General features: G+C 42.5%; 1 long non-coding RNA gene across 1 annotated transcript in view; it reads right to left on the bottom strand.

Moving 5' to 3' along the window:
• LOC141098791 (uncharacterized) overlaps positions 1-17,042 on the bottom strand; it is a 203,392-nt gene extending 186,350 nt beyond the window's left edge. The window contains exon 1 of the long non-coding RNA XR_012234361.1: positions 16,972-17,042. This is a non-coding gene — a long non-coding RNA (uncharacterized lncRNA). The remainder of the gene's footprint in view (positions 1-16,971) is intronic.
• Positions 17,043-17,905: the final 863 nt, after the last annotated feature.

Raw genomic sequence — 17,905 nt, 5'->3', positions numbered from 1 at the left:
GTACCTTTTCTATTAAAGCTTAAAACTTTAATAAGTCTGAACCTTGTTGCTCTAAGGAATCCATAGCCTTAGAGTGCTCCTGGTGATTGGCACATAGTACTAGTATTCCTGGGACTCATCGCCCGTGTGTTCGGTGAGTGGTGGCAGCATGTATGAGCGGGGGGGGGGGGGGTTGAGTGGTCTGTGTCAGGGTGTGATTTATGCTCCCACTGCAGCATAGAAGACAGGTTGAATGCTGGTCTGAGAGATTAGCCCTTGCAGGCGCAGGCCCAAATCACATGCTGAGAAGCAGGTACGTGACAGCCTGGTTCTACAATCACAGAATAAAGTGGAGGAAACAGTCTAAATCAAAAAATGCTACACTGTCCCAGTTTGGAAATCTTCCCAAAGAGCCTCCAGCCTCAGATCACACAGAAAAGAATGACATTAAAGGAGAGGATGAAGTGGATGTAATCCAGTAGATCTCAATCACCTTTTTCACGCTTGACTAGAGATGGGCAAACCTGAATAGTAAAGTTCAGTGTCCACACTGAACACCTACTGTTCGGGCAAGGACAATGAGCACGAGCTTCACCAGGAAGTTTGTGCCACTGTTTGGGTTTGGCCCCGTGAGCAGTGTTTGCTACTCTGTCATGCGCATGACAGCGCAACAAACTCCGCTTCTGATCGGCAGTAAAGTCACTACCGGTCAGACAGCCACAGTTCTCACGCTGTCAAATGACAGCACAAGTGCTCAGCTGTGATCAGATGTAAAAAGTTTACCTCCAATCACTGGTGTTCTGACATCAGCTGCCACTAATAACAGCAAGAGTATTCAGCCAGCTCCAGCACTGTATATAAAGGTGTGGGTTTCCCTGTATTTTATAACCAGCCAGTCAAAACTCACAGCTGGGGGCTGAAACATAGATCACATGATTTTGTGCAACATTCTCCTGTGTCCCAACTATGAGATATGCCGTATTGACTGATTCATCTGTTTAATTTTATTTTTATTTCCCTTTTTCTTTGTCCATTTTTTTGCATCATGTAATATTCATTATATTTCTTTTTTTCTTTCATGTCTTAACAGCAATCAAAAAATTCTGATGAAGGTCCCATGTTGAACCGAAAACGTTCAGAATAATTGTTTTTTTGGATGCCAATAAAATTGATTTTCTCTATCATAAATCAAGTGCCAAGTTAATTATAATTTCTATATATGGGCTTTATACCCTGCTTGTGCACCAGAGACTTACTACTTTGAGTGCCTTGTTGTTTCTACTATTTGAAGCCTTCCTTCTCAAGTGCACCATCCAATGTCAAGCGAAACTTTCTCCTATAACACATCAGAGACAGTGGAGATTGTTTCCAAAGTAACTGCATCAAGCGATTTCCTTCAGCCCCCTGCACGAGAAGTTAACAGGGACCTAGAATGGGAGTTGAAGAGCTATAAACCTAGAATTACATTCCATCACATTAGCTGAATATTTACAGGTTCAACGTATACCACAAGGTTTATAAAAGGAGTGCCTTTACAACCGTTTTTCAAAGAAGACAGAGTATTGTACTAAGTTGTAACACATTTTAAACAAATGCTCATTTGACTTCATGACCCAGACATTATCTTTCTTGCAGAAAAACTTGGACAGTGTTAACTCAGATATGTGCTATAGAGAGTCAGCTCTCTAGCACCATGACACAGGAGGAATTCCAAGATCAAGCAGAAAAATCACGAAAGTCTACGGTCACACGTTAGATCTAGAGAAGAGGAAGAGATCCAAATTTATGTGAGATACAGAAGATTACCTACAAAACATCATACTTCACAAAGTTCCTCAGGATCAGCAGACAGCAGATCTGGTACAACCAACAACGCTACCTCAACATCTTTTTTAGGCCTAAACCAGGGCCGCCAAAGAGGAAGACGAGGCAGGGCGGCCAATGCCACAGGGGAAGCCAGAACCAGAACCAACATAACGATCAGATCACAGGTAATACACCATTAGTTATTAATATCCCCTCAAAGAACCTAGATACAGACCAGTTAAAGGTACTCCAAAAGGGGCTCTCATTTTGTCCATCCTATAAATTTAATTTCTTTGAATTAAACATGAACCTACACAGGTTTTATAGAAACCTGAGACTCAAGGTACATTTTTCCCCACAGCCCATCACAATAGGCCAAACCAATCCAGCCCTACTACAATTCAAAGAGCTAGGACTCTGGACACAGCAGTTATGCCCCCCAAAAACAGTCCACCAGTAGAAACTTTCATCTCCTTAGTAGAAAGACATACATCACCTCAATAGGGAGGTAAACCAGGGTAAACTCCATTATCACAATACCTTATCCAAACAAGAGAAAGCAGCTTTGGACAAATTATCCTTGGACAAGTCACTAGTTATTAAACTGGCTGACAAGGGAGGAGCCATAGTGGTTATGAACAGGATAGACTACCTCAATGAGATCTACAGATAACTCCATGATAGGGAAGTATATATGGCCATTTCATACAATCCTCTCAATACCATCATCAATAAGATTCAGCATAATGTAGATCATATGGGTGAAGGTACGATACATAAGAAACTAGGGGAATTTCTTCTAAAAACAAATCACACCCGTATTTTATACTTTGCCAAAAATCCATAAAAGACTATGAAAACCACCAGGATGCCCAATTGTATCCTCTACGAATTCTATTCTATCCCAACCTGCCATGCTATTAGAAAAGATCCTCACTCCATTGGTGAAAACCACAAGATCATTTTTGAAGGACACTAATACATTTTTAACTCATTAAAACTTTAGACCCTCTCTCACAAACATCTATTCTGGTCACGTGGGACGCAAATAGTCTGTACATGTCTATCACACATGATGAGGGCATGAGAGCTACTGAGAAACTTATGGAGAAAGCAGGTGTTGATATTAAAATCCACAATCTTTGTTCTGACCTTCTGGGACTAGTGTTAAAGGATAATTATTTCCTATTTGAGGATGTTTTTTATCCAACAGGACACCACAATGGGGTCACATGTAGCGCCCCCGTACGCTGTGGCCTACATGGCATCTTTTGAGGAGGAATTTGTTTATACCCACACACTATTCATACAACACTCCAGTGTTTGGGTCAGATTCATTGATGATATATTCTGTGTTTGGAACGGTCCTAGCGAAACACTGTTACAGTTTGATAATCATATAAACATTTGGCCTGAAGTAAAATTTAGTCTCCAATACAGTACAGAGAAAATGAGCTTCCTGGATACGTTGATCTGTAAAAATTATAAAGGAGAATTGTCAGTTGACTTATAAGTTAAACCAACAGACAGGAATAGCATCTTGCACTAAGAGCTATCATCCCCCTGCCATCAGGAGGTCAATCCCCAGGTCCCAATATTGCAGTGTCAATAGGATTGTCACTGATGAGGACACAAAGGAACAAAGGTTGGTATAAATGACTAAAAATTCACTGAGAGGGGTTATCCTAAAGGGCTATTAACTGAATCTAGATCATAAGTGCCCCAGAATTATAAATCCCAGTAACCACATACCATTTGTGAACACCTACCATTCTTATTCACGAAAGATTCAGGCTATCATCAATAGACACTGGGGTATACTGTCTAGTAGCTACCCTGCCATTCTCGAGTTCCAACAGCAGTTTCTTCCATGTTACCGTAGACCCAGGAATCTTAGGGACAATTTAGTGAGAGCAGATGCAGGCTCAAGTACACTGGTACCTAAACAGACATTCCTCCGGACTCAAAGACAAGGGACTGTAATGTATAATAATTAGATCTGTCTCTTTAAGCAAGCCAGACTTATGGGACTTGGAGGGTGGAGACAAGAGGGATGAGAAGGGAAGTTTCACTTCTGGGTCGCATGGGAATGCAACTGTTATGCTGTGTGCTGGAGGACGAAGAATAAAACATATCTAAAGTTTAATACCTTGAATTCTTCATAACGTGTGGATATTACAACTGGCGACGAGGATGGGATATAATCACCTACTGCTGTGAGTATGGACTCTATTTTACCGCTTCACACGCCAGTACCACTGAGAGACCATCATGGCTGACTACTTGCACACATTCCCACAATTTGATATGACTGATGTCATTAATCTCTCCCATAACTGGAGAAAATGGCTAAACAGATTTGAGAATTTCCTAGAAGCCATGGACATAAAGGAGGAGAAAAGAAAGCTTTGCTCCTGCATTGTGCAGGCACAGGAGTCTATGACATATACAGTACATTACCTGCAGCAGAAACAGACACATACAGCAACTGCACTAAAGCTCTCACTGGCTACTTCAACCCCAAACAGAACATCAGATATGAAAGATATAAATTCAGGATTGCCAAGCAGCTTCCAGAAGAGTCCATAGACACTTATGTCACACGGCTGAAAGAGTTAGCACATGGATGTGCCTTTACAGATGTAGATGATGAAATCCTAACTCAAATCATTGTCACCTGCTCGTCTAATAACCTAAGGCGTAAGGCTCTGCAGCAGGATATCTCTCTACATGATTTGCTCAAAATGGCCCATGCTATAGAAATAGCAGATCATCAGGCTACCGTAATGGAGAATGGGGATAAATTACATGTGCATAATCTCAAACAGAAAAATTTACCAGACAAACAAGCCCAGAAACAGAAGAAATGTTATAGATGTGGACAGGATTTCCCTCACCACCAGAACAAATGTCCAGCTATGGGACAAACCTGCAGTAAATGTGGAAAAGGGAATCATTTTGCAGCTGTTTGCAAATCAGCGCACTACAAGCCTCCGCTGCCTATGACAAAATCTGCAGATGTAAAAGTGATAAATCAGGACACAGAAGACATGTCTGCGACTGAGAACTATGTGTTCACTACCTCTGTCACTGGTTCAGTACAGTCTCCCTGTGTTACACTCTCAATCTGCAACACTGACATTACCTTTACAATAGATACAGGAGCTTCAGTGGATATCATAGATGGCACTACATATGAACAATTGAAAACAAGGCCAGTCTTACAACAAGTGCAGACTAAAATCTTTCCTTATGGATGTAAAACACCTCTAGCTATAATGGGACAATTTGATGCTGAAATTAGATATAAAGAAGACAGGCAGAAAACCACTTTCCACACATTACAAGGATCGGGAGGCTGTCTTCTCAGCTATCACACTGCCTTGGAGCTAGGGCTCATCCAGATTATTCATACCATAACTGACCCTGCGGATATGGATGTACAAACTATGGTGAACAGCTTTCCCTCCCTATTTAGTGGTTTGGGAAAACTAAAGGACTCTCAAGTACACCTTCATGTGGATGACAATGTTCGTCCAGTAGCCCAGCCTCACAGGCATATTCCATTACACCTGAGACAGAAGGTAGAAAAGGAACTCCAATTGCTCATGGATGAGGACGTTATTGAAACTGTTACTGGTCCCACTCCGTGGGTCTCTCCACTTGTGGTAGTTCCAAAACCAAAGACTCCTGATCAAGTGAGACTGTGTTGACATGCGCCTGCCCAACACCGCTATCCAGAGGGAAAGACATATCTCACCCACGATTGATGACATTCATTTATTAAATGGAGCCACCATCTTCTCAAAGCTCGACCTCAATAAGGGATATCAATTAGAACTGAGTCCAGAGTCCCGATACTTGACCACATTTTTCACCCATGTGGGCCTCAGAAGATACAAAAGATTGACTTTTGGAGTCTGCTCAGCAGCAGAAATTTTTCAGGATGCCATAAGGAGTGTCATTCAACACATCCCAAATGCCTTTAATTACAGTGATGACATATTGGTTTTTGGTAAAACTCAAGCTGAGCATAATTGTGCTCTATATGCTATCTTCGAATGTCTGCTTTCTGCTGGACTCACTTTAAACAAAGAGAAGTGCGAGTTTGACAAGGGTTCATTAGAATTCTATGGTCACATCTTCTCGGCAAAAGGAGTACAACCAGACCCCAAGAAAGTGGAAGCTATCAGAACAGCCTCAATTCCACAGGATGCCAGTGAAGTGCGTTCTTTCCTTGGAATGGCAAGTTACTGTGCTAGATATATTCCGAATTTTTCAACAATCAGCAATCCACTATGGGAACTTACAAAACAAAGTTGTATTTTTCAATGGTCTCAAGACTGTCAGGCCTCTTTTGAAACAATTAAAAATGAACTCTGCTCGACAACCACTATGGCTTATTTTGATCCAGCCCTTCGAACTGATTGTGGACGCCAGTCCCGTAGGACTGGGTGCTATTCTAGCACAGTACAAGGTTAACAATCAAAATCCTCTCATTTCTTATGCAAGTAAGAGTTTAACAAACACTGAAAGAAAATATTCTCAACCTGAAAAAGAAAGCTTGGCAGCTGTCTGGGGATGTGAACACTTTCACTTATTTCTCTATGGAGCTCCCTTCACCATTGTCACAGATCATCAAGCACTTCTTACAATTTTTGGAAATCCCAGAGCTAAAATGCCTGCATGAATTGAACGATGGGGCCTACGTCTACAGGACTACAACTATAAAATTGTTTACAAACCTGGAAAATACAGCAATCCGGCTGATTATCTTTCAAGACATCCTACTAATGATGATATACCTGTGCATTCCTCCATTGAAGAATACCTACGTTTTGTTACAGATCATGCCGTGCCAAAAGCACTTTCTCTTGATCAATTTATAAATGAAACAAAAAGACAAGACACTCTGTGCCCTAATACAAATCATCCAAAGTCAAAGGTGGCATGAAATTCAAAAGGAAAAATTTCCTGATTCTGAGATTGATCTGAAAGAGTTAAAACTATTCTCAAACGTACGTGAGGAATTATCAGTCACTGAAGAACACCTCATTCTTCGAGGTACCAAACTAGTTGTACCTAAGACTTTGCGTAACTTAGTCATACAGATAGCACATGAAGGTCATTTAGGAATTGTTGGCACAAAAAAGTTACTCAGAGAAAAAGTGTGGTTCCCAAATATGGATCACTTGGTGGAAGAAAAGATTAGACGCTGTTCTACTTGTCAATTAATCACTCCATCATCAAACTTAGAGCTATTACAAATGTCTCCGTTACCCACTGCTGTCTGGGAGGAAGTGGCAGTCGATATATATGGACCATTGCCAAATGGCCAATACATTCTCGTAATAATTGATGAATATTCTCGATACCCTGTCATTTCATTTATCTCTTCAACATCTGCTAATAATGTCATACCAGAGCTGGTTGACATTTTCTCGGCATATGGTATTCCAAGAGTGGTTAAAACAGACAATGGACCTCCATTCAATGGACATGTGTTTACACAATTTTCTGAATACTTGGGATTCAATCACAGGAAAATCACACCTTGCTGGCCGCAAGCCAATGGAATTGTGGAACGTTTTTTGCGCACTCTGGGGAAACGTATCAAGGCAGCGAGTCTGGAGCACATCCCACTGAAACAGTCATTATACAAATTCATGCGTAATTACCGCAATATGCCACACTCCACTACTAATGCTGCTCCAGCTCATTTAATGTTCAGCAGAACCCTGCGTATACATCTCCCTGATGTGACCAGCCATCCCCGACCGAGTGACTCCTCAGTGAGATCCACAGATTTCTCCAACAAACAAGCCATGAAATGTTATGCAGACAGAAGGCGAAGGACACAGTCAAGTGCCATCGAAAGAGGGGATGTCGTGGTGGTACGTCAAAGACCAACCAACAAGACCTCACCTGTATATGGTCCTGCAAAATATTATGTTACTAAAAGGAAAGGCAGCATGATCACAGCTGAACGAGATGGACACTCCATAACGCGAAATTCTTCATATTTTAAAGTCATACCGCAGAATGATGACAATGAACTCTTTGGTGGAAGATTTGATATCCGATGGTGGAGAGGACCAACAAGAGGTAGCTGGTCCATCAATAATGAACCCTCTCAATGAGCCCAGACGTTATCCTACACGAGAGAGAAGAGCTCCATCGAGGCTTATTGAAGAAGTGTAACTACAGTTGTTTTTTTGTTTTTTTTTGTTTGTTTCTCTGGTTTTGGAATTGAACAAATAAGACAAAACGGACATATGATTTCTTTGGACGTTTTCATGTTGTTGCATTTATCAGTAATATGGATTATTTATAGTAAAAAAAAAAAAAAAAAAGGGGATGATGTAATGTATAATAATTAGATCTGTCTCTAAGCAAGCCAGACTTATGGGACTTGGGGGGGGGGGGGGGGGGTGGAGACAAGAGGGATGAGAAGGGAAGTTTCAGTTTCACTTCTGGGTCGCATGGGAATGCAACTGTTATGCTGTGTGCTGGAGGACGAAGAATAAAACATATCTAAAGTCTAATACCTTGAATTCTTCATAACGTGTGGATATTACAGGGACCTTTCCATGTCTGGCATGTTTACAATGCAACATACAGAGGGGTAGTCAAATTTTCCACCCCCAGACCGGGCAAGCAATTCCAGTCAAAGGATTTTACACATGTGAATACACACATGTGGTCTACTTGATCAAGTGCCCATGCGGCCTAGCCTACATAGGTGAGACAGATGGTTAAGGATAGGATATCCCAACAAATCGAATATCAGGTGTAAGTGAACGCACCTTCCTCTACCCCATTTCCATGACAAGGGACACAGCATCTCAACTTAAATTCCAAGTTTTGGAACAAATCGAACCCAGCAGAAGGAGGGCAAAACAGGACTAAAACCCTCAAAAGGAGAGAAGCCTACTGGATCTTTACACTCCAAACCTTGGAACCAAAAGGCCTTAGACTATGATGTACACAGTATCTTATGAGATTAAGGGGTTTAACCCTACAATAAGCATTTCCTTGTTAGTTTAAGTTTAGCAAAATAAGTATATGTACTACTAACCTTACTTCTTTCTCTTCTCTCAAATAGAACCGTTAAATCTACTTCTCACCTCCCTACTGGGCACCCTTGTTCACTTGGTACAGTATATGCTTAACTATTAATCACAGAGCTATATTAACTTAGACCATTTATTACATTAGGTTAATATACAAACAATGTATCTTTGTTATACTGCTCATTATACAAAATTTATATATTACAGAGAGTGGTCCATACAGAAAAATTACCCTTTTATATGAAAGCAGGTTTGGGTGTCTATATATATTCCATGTGTGTATACATGTGTATAAATACATGTGTATATGTGGTGCCCCTGAGGCTCAGTCGCCACAGAGGTACTGCACCTTCTCCTAAGGTGTAGTGCCCCACCACCTAGGTAAGTTGGGAACTCCTTTCCACACTCCAAGCCCACACAACAGGGTAGTTCTGCACAATCACATTGCAGCTCAGTGCTTAGAGAGTAGAGCTCCTCTGGTGGTTCCCTGCATGGAACACTGGATGTTCTGGGAGGTGGGTGGAGTTGAGATCCATATAAAAGGTTGGGAAGGTTTAGAATTACAGATCAGTCTGAGGAGTGGAGTCTGGAGGTCAGTCTGACGGGAGGTCAGGCAGGAGAAGGACAGTCAGTCAGGAGAGTCTGAGGACGGGTCCGAGGAGAAGGAGTGCTGCAGCTGCCTCAGTGACCTGAGCCTGCTGGCACAGGAAAGGAACAGAAGGAGAAAGATGTAGAACTGCAGCCTAAGCTTCCATAAGAGAGAAGGAACAGTGCGGAACGAAGGAGTAGGAGAACAGAGAGGAGTTGTGGGTTGGAAGAGGAACACTGCCTATAGGTTCACCGCAAGGCCGGGGCCCGGTCCCTGAGGTTGTATGGACACTTATGGTTCTGCAGCAGACACCGGTGGAGTAGTTGGCTGTAAATGCATTACTCCCATCTAAGACTCAGGGCACGACAACTGAATAGAGAGCCAGGACTCTGGAGAAGGGAGTCCCCGAGAGAGGCTACAGCTGTCTGCCATACGAGTAGAGCTGTTAGGAACATCTGACAGGAGGAACTCCAGAGTACAATGGTACTGGAGTTCTTCACACCTTAAGGCGCAGAAGAGTAGTTGTTCAGGAAAGGTACATGTTGGCAGAGTGTTGGAGAGGAGAATCCTGACTTGCCCGGGAGGTTGATTGAGTCTCTGCACCGGAGGACACGGCACGGAGGCAGGCACCAGTGTGTACCACGGACTGTGATTAAAGCTTTGGAACTGTAAGCCCTGGTGTCTTCCATTCAATTGTGCGCTAACACCGTCAGCACCGCTACATCTGGGTACCAGCATTCCTCACACCGCCTGCGCCTATCCACAACCATTACAACTACACTGCCCTGAGGTTACAGCTTCACCTGTGGGGAGCTACACCATCTTTGCTGCAACACACCATCAACCCCAGAGGATCTGCACACAGTATTGGCTTAACATCTTGCTTGCCAACCACCACAGGTGGCGTCACGAACTATTCCATTCCACTTAAACTACATCACATTCCACCATTACTTGGGTGCCCAGGGCCACGGACCTGGTCACCGCTGCTGTGACACATCCCCCTGACACCGGCCCGGTACCGAGAACCCCGCAGCCCTGGGAATGCGACCCATATATAACCAGGGTGCCTCTACTGGCACTCTACAGCGCAAGTATCGATAGCTTAGCCATTTTTTTCATATAATATGAACTGTCTATTTCCACATTGACATGCGCACTGGCCAGCATCTCCATTAACTGTTCCTTTCTCTCACAACATAGGCACAACTAATCAGGTCACCTTACCACTAAAGCACAGTTTGTGCCTTACTTCATTGAGTGCTCCTTTTTAACATGCACACATATTGACCGGCACCTGCAATGTTTTCCCTACAAAGCGCAAGCACAAAGATCCAGGTCACATGACCACTATGACAGCCCGTCTAAACGCCTGTTTACCGACAGCGCAGGCGCCGATACCACAAACCACGTGACCATGATGACGCAGTACATTGCGTTAACCCTGCCAGGTTCTAAACCCAGAAACTCTTGATTGAGCATGGCGTCCTCCACATACAGCAGTCCAGACCTCATGCCAGAGGGGCCACCATTACAGGTAATCCATATGGCTATTGTTCTCCACCATGCTTTACTTGAGGTAATCCTGCATTGACTCTATGCAATCCTTTCCATGCTATTCCACAGCGACAGTTGTTGCCATACTTCAGTGCATTCTTACCTATGCTCACAAGTACAAGCATCCAGGTAAATACAGAGACGACCACCCTCTTAACCTTTCTATGAGCGAACTATGGGAGAATAGACCGTCATACATAATATGGGCATTTCACTGTAATATGTTCACTGCACTGTATAGCGTGATATATAGAGCCTGATGTTCTTCTCTTCCCTCCCAGGAGGACCAAAAAAACCGATCTGCATATAAACCAAATATCACTTTAGATCTCTCTGAATGGGCCACAACTCACATTATCATGGAGCACCTATATCCTTTCACTATTCTGAATAAGTTTGTGAGGATGAACACCGCTGATCTTAACCAGCATAAGAATGATTTATTTTATTCTTTCCTTAACACTGAGTTGTACATATACAATTATTGAAGAATCATTGATCACATGATTTTGTGGAACAATCTCCTGTGCCCCAACTATGAGATATGCCGTATTGACTGATTCATCTGCTTAATTAATTTTATTTTTATTTCCTTTTCTTTGTGCATCATGTAATATTCATTATATTTCTTTTTCCTATGTCTTAACAGCAATCAAATAATTCTCTGATGAAGGTCCTATGTTGGACTGAAAACATTAAGAATAATTTTTTTGGATGCCAATAAAATTGATTTTCTCTATCATAAGTAGAGTGCAAAGTTCATTATCATTTCTGAAACCCTCAGCTGTCAGCATTAAACAAGACTATCAAGAATAGAGGTGACCCCACACCCCCTCCTTTTTTTCCCCATCTTTTACCACCAGCCTGGCTAAAGCAGACAGCTGAGGGCTTGTATTTTCAGGCAGCAGGGGAGAGTTCAACAGGAAAACTTCACTGTGGTGAACTTGCCTCTGCAATGTGAGACTCATGATACTAGCAGGGATCTCACCGAGATCACCACAGTTCAGCTTGGCTGAGATTGCAGCGTCAGTTACTGGAGGCAAATTCAATTATGCCACCATTGTTCACTGATGCTGTGCTTGTAGCAGCTCATTCACCATTGGTTCTCAGCCTGGATGGTCACATCTTGTACCTTCAATCACAGCTGTGCATACGCTGTCTTTTGACAGCATGGGAACTGTGGCTGTCTTACCAGCAGTGATGATCCAACAGCCAATGAGAAGCGGTGTTTTCATGCACATGACTGACAAACACTGGATGTACGGGCCCCATTCAAGTGAGTGGGGGTTGTGCACCCAAACATATTGTAACTGTTTGGCCAACCTCGAATATCTTGGTGTCCACCCATCTCTACTCTTGACCAATAAAGAACCTGTTAACAGGATTGTGCTGAGTAACTTTAGTGTCAGGTCAGAGCTGTTATACTGCTTACAATGAAACCTGGTGATGAGAGCGGTCTTGTGGTTGTTTAATCTGTATTTGTAGATCAGTTATGATCTGGTTGTGCTCTGGGGTGACCTGTAGGTGGGGCTTTATGTGGTGCTCTGCTTAGATATTCATCTGTAAGGGCTTTTGACAGGTCAGTGATCCACCCCCTATTTTACATAACGTATTTCTTATTTAAAATAAAAAAAGGTACATTCATCATGCAGTTGGCACCTGCACTGTAGCATGGTGCCATCTATAGTATCCATATTTTCATTATAATTTAGTCGTACATTTCTTTAGGAAAAAAACAAATGTCTTAATGAAAATGGCACCGACAGTGGCTCCTTTGCAGTAGCATCTATCGGCAAGCCTATAGATTGTACTGCGCAGGCGCCATCTTGATGAAGACAATTTTTTTCCACTAGCAAAATGTCACCAGGGCAATTTTGATTGAAGCACAATGTTTCTACAAGCCGGTGGCTCTCCTGACCCGAGCATTATAGCAGGTATTGTTATGCAGTTGTCATGCTTTAGTTAGCAGAGCCGCTGGCCAGTTTGCGTGTTGAGATCCTGTTCCAATTTCTCCCCAAGTATTGAGGAGTCTGCAGACAACTACAGGATGTTGCTGTCCTTCGCAAAAAAAAACCCCACACCGGAACAATGAGACCAATGAACTAGTCACTTTGTGCAGAAAGGTCATCGACGGAAAAGCCTAACCCTAATCTTCCTCCAATTAGGAAGATGCCAGCAAGAGTTGTGTGATGAACCCCACTTCCCTACTGGTGGTAGACCTCTTAGGACTTGGAGGAGACATTTGGTGTCCCATTTTGCAGACCATTTTAGACATTGAAGAACCTTCTCACTGAGGACTTTGCATTCTTTCCTCCATTTTCCATAAAAAGTTACCTTTATATTTCAAGCCAGGGGGTCGGTAAATTAGCACAGATCTCCCTCAGTCATTGGCAGTATATAAGGCGCAGTATATACTACAGTAGTTGTTCCTCATCTTACTGTGGCCCTTTCTTGTAACTGTTACCCTTTATACTTGCATTGTCTCATTGCATCATGCACTATTCCCCATTTGCAGTAGAGTCAAGTAACCTAGGACCTGATTTGTGGATTTCTTCCAGTTTTAGCCATTAACACTATCAGTACTGGAGCACTTAGCTCTGCCTGTATAATATTAATACCTCCTCCCCACCTTGATTATTCAGTCGCATCCCCTGTCCTATCATACATCTCAGCACCTATGGAGGCTTGTGAAAGACCAGCGTCATTTATATTTGTACGTAGGCCATTATTTCATATACATCATATGTTTTATATCCTTATTACCAAGTAACAGAAATCCCATATGGGCTGCTGCAATGCCAGAGGATGGAAACAAAAGCATTTTTTCCCCCTCAGGCAGAGGCCACATCAGCTCAATAATCAATTGTAAACCAGAGAAAAAGAGGAGCAAACGATGATTAGCAAAAATGTCAATAAATTTTATTAAATATCATAAGGTACACAAAGTCAACTTGACACTGACACCCAATGGACTCAATGAGTCCTTGAGTTTTGCTCCGTTTCTATAGGTTAATATATATCTTAGCTTCCCCCTTTTTCTATGGATGTGAATCATACATGGTATGAAAGAAATAGCTCATCTTCTACTGGGTACTTCATATATTGGAGTGTTCTTTTGCTCAATTTTTTATTTACCTAGCCATATACAAGACATCAAAAAGCAAAAAAACACAAATATCCTGAACTAAAAATGAAAAATAAACTGCAAATAATGCATAAAGGTAATAAGGGTATTTAGTAAACATAATTTTGATCAAAATAACGTACAAGCCTACTCTAGTAGTTAAAACCTTTTCATTTGCCAAGTGACGTGAATGTGAACAAGGATCGAGCAGCTGAACCACTAGTAAAAGCTTAGGCCAGACAGGATGGTTTTCCCAGCTCAGAAAGAGGGCGGTCACACCCATATATGCACCGAATGCACAATTAAATGAATTCAGTGCATATATGGGTGTGACCGCCCCCTTTCTGAGCTGGGAAAACCATCCTGTCTGGCCTAAGCTTTTACTAGTGGTTCAGCCGCTCGATCCTTGTTCACATTCACGTCACTTGGCAAGTGAAAAGGTTTTAAATACTAGAGTAGGGACTGTCGCACAAGGGTTGCTGTGACGTGGTGGGATGGCTTGTACATTATTTTGATCAAAATTATGTTTACCAACTACCCTTATTACCTTTATACATTTGCAATTTTTTATTTTTTAGTTCAGGATATTTGTGTTTTTTGCTTTGTTTTCTCTGGTTAATGGTCATGTGTTAATGTGCACTTACATTGTGCATACACATTAACTTACTTTCTCAGTTCAGATTCATTTTTTATATAAAAGACATGTCTATGGATGTACATTGGTGCATATTTATACACTAGCACCAATATCCCTTTCAGCGTTCTAGAATTTCCCTCCTTTACACACCACTTCTTCCCTGGCAGTTTTTTTTTTTTAATTTTGATTTTATTTCAATTGTTTTTGATCTTTTCACTAATTGTTCCTTATGTCAATTATATTTTGTATCTAGTGACCTTGATGGCATTGCGCTCTCACAGATCTTAGTTTGGCTCTGAACTTTGGAAAATGGGACTCAGCAAGGGTTAAAACTTTGGAAATGATTGCATTTTTGTAAGTTATGATTGATTTACTTGTGATACTGAATGTATATATCATGATACCTTTATCCTTTTTGTATTTGTGATCTTTATATAATCATGTCCTTTTTCTGACTCATGTATGGGTGATTGTCATGTAACCCATTGTTTGATTATATGCACCATCATGTGGCCTTGCGCATCACTATGTGGTGGCTGGTGTCCTGCCGACAGATGGGCGTCTTTATGCGCCACGTGTGTACTGGCTTCTATGACCGGCGTTCATGTGTACTGCATGACGCCTTTTCTGTGCTGTAGGACCTGCAGTCCTCAGGGCGCATGCGCCGCTACCGCCATATTCTTTAGCTGATCCTGGTCATGTGACCAGGTTCAAGGGGTATTAGAAGGTCCTGTGGAGACCTATCCACCACTCCTTGATAAAGCGGCTCTGCATTCTGCGAAACGCGCGTCAGGTTCCCTGCCAGACGCCCACCCTCCACACCCATTGGTAAGCCCCCATACTGGATTCATTGCCAGCCCTTTATATTACATGTGTAGCTTGCAGTCCCTGGATTGTTGGGGAGGTCTGTATATATGCCTCCTTACACTACGCTGCGGGCTATCCTTGGGATTTACATTTTTTAAGTGGACACTTGGTGTTATATTTTAATAGGGAAGATACATAATGAGCACATACAGAAGACTGGGGTTTACCATTACTTATGAAGGGGATGTTTTTTTCCATCTTGGCTGGAGGTGTGGGCCGCTATGCAAGTTTCCAGCCACAATTAAATTGGCACTATATGACTTTGCGCACCTTATATGATACTTAAAAATGTATTGACATTTTTTGCTAATCATAGTTTACTTCCTTTTCTCTGGTTTACAACACCTTATTACCAAATAGTCTGTTGTCACTAACAATTGTTACCATATATTCTATTATAATGCTTGACACTCTTAAACATTTAACACAAAAAATAGAAAATCAATCATCAACTTTTGCAAACTTATAAATCTTTGTAATATATAGTTAACACTTTACTACACCCCCCCTCCCCCCAAAAAAAAAAAAGTCATGGAAGAGATATAGCCTAGATGTAGCAATCAGCACACAATAGAGGTCTCCATACATTTGGGGAGTGAAGGACTCAGTAAAGCTGTGTAGATGTGAGATTTACCTCCAGGGTACATTGGACCTCAGGGTGGTTCTTCTGGGGGCTTTTAGGTCTTTTATGAACAGGTCAGTCATTATCAGCCCCAGAGAATAAAACCTGTTACCCTGCAGCTCTGAAGTGGAAGGTCCACACCTGGCCAAGAGCTTCAGCTTCATGTGTATTATCTCCAATGTCTGAACAGAGCTCTACACCGGGGGAGGAGTAGACACCACAGGAGTCTCCTAGACTTGATCTAACAGAAAAGTAAAGCCCCCGTTACACATAATGATGTCCCAGCAAACCCACCAACAATCCAACAGATGGGATTGCTGGGACATAGACAGCCCCAGCGATGCTGGTTTCTAGTGTAAACAGCGGGTATCTAAGAGCCGCAGCGCCACCCGCTGTTTACCTTGGAAACCAGCATCCAGCGTCACTGGTCTCTCGCTGCCACACGCAGCGAGGCGTGCTGGCCAGCAGGAGACCAGCGATCAAAAAACAGCCCGGGCCAATTCTGCACAATCAGTGATACCCGCGACACACAAATACTGATGAAAAACACTGACCAAATACTGATAGTGTGAACATGGCCTAAGTGTGAGTCATCAGTGTAAAATATATATACACCCCATTAATTAGCAATGTTACCAATAGACATATCCTAAGTGTTGGTCCAAGATAAAAAACCTATAATAAATCCCAGCCAAGCACAATACCACACAGACATACCTCCTGACACAGCCATTTAAGCAGGGGTACAATACCAGGACTCAGCAGCCCCTTCCCTATAAGGCCTGGAGCACAGCACTGCACCTGCTGCTCACTGTCTCCTGTATTTGTAGCCTCTGGTTAATGGCGGGAGGTAAAGCAGCTGATTAGGCCCCACCCGGCCATAGCAACAGCCCAATATACACCCCTAGTAACCAAGATGGCAGCCATTGTTTAGCTCCTCCCTCCTGTGACATCATCATATACGCCCATATACGCCCATATATTGTCCTCCACCGCCCCAGGCACAACAAGAGTGAACCCCTCTATATGATATAGCGGGGGGCGCCCAGCATCCAGGGAGGACATACCCCTCTGCGTGACGCGGTGGCCATGTATCATCCAGGCCGCCCACCATGACACTTCTCCTACTATGATCCCCCAGGTCCGAAGCGATGTCATCTGTGCATCCGGCTCATCTCTACTTGGGACCTGGGGATTATTTTTTGCTCCTTCATTCACAGAACTTTCCCATCTTTATGTAGCGTCACTATACGACATCCGGCGTCTGTAAGGCCGTGTTCACACGTTGCAGTAATTCGGTGTTTTTTGCTTTCTGCAAGATCCGCACCAAATTACACAATCATAATCTTCTCTGGTTGTTGCATCTTTGCTGAATTTTTTTGCCTTTTCCCCTTTATTTGATGCGTTTTTGGTGCAGATCACAAGCCGCGTTTTAAGCGTTTTTTTCATACAGAAACGTTTTGATTCGGCACTTAATAAAGTATCTGCAGCTTTTTTTCATATGGTTTTTAGGCTCCACAGAGAGAACAAGAGAGAAAAAAAAAGCCGCACAGTTCAATGGCGCTCTTAGGCTGTGTGCACACGTTGCAGATTGTGCTGCGGATTTTTTCACGCAGATTTGGCAAAATCCGCAGGTAAATCCGCAGGTCGA

This window comes from Dendrobates tinctorius, unplaced genomic scaffold (assembly GCF_039654945.1).
Source record: "Dendrobates tinctorius isolate UK_male_01 unplaced genomic scaffold, ASM3965494v1 ptg000095l, whole genome shotgun sequence".
Taxonomy (NCBI): domain Eukaryota; kingdom Metazoa; phylum Chordata; class Amphibia; order Anura; family Dendrobatidae; genus Dendrobates; species Dendrobates tinctorius.
The sequence above is the reverse complement of the archived record's forward strand: the minus strand, read 5'-3'. Positions and strand labels throughout refer to the sequence as shown.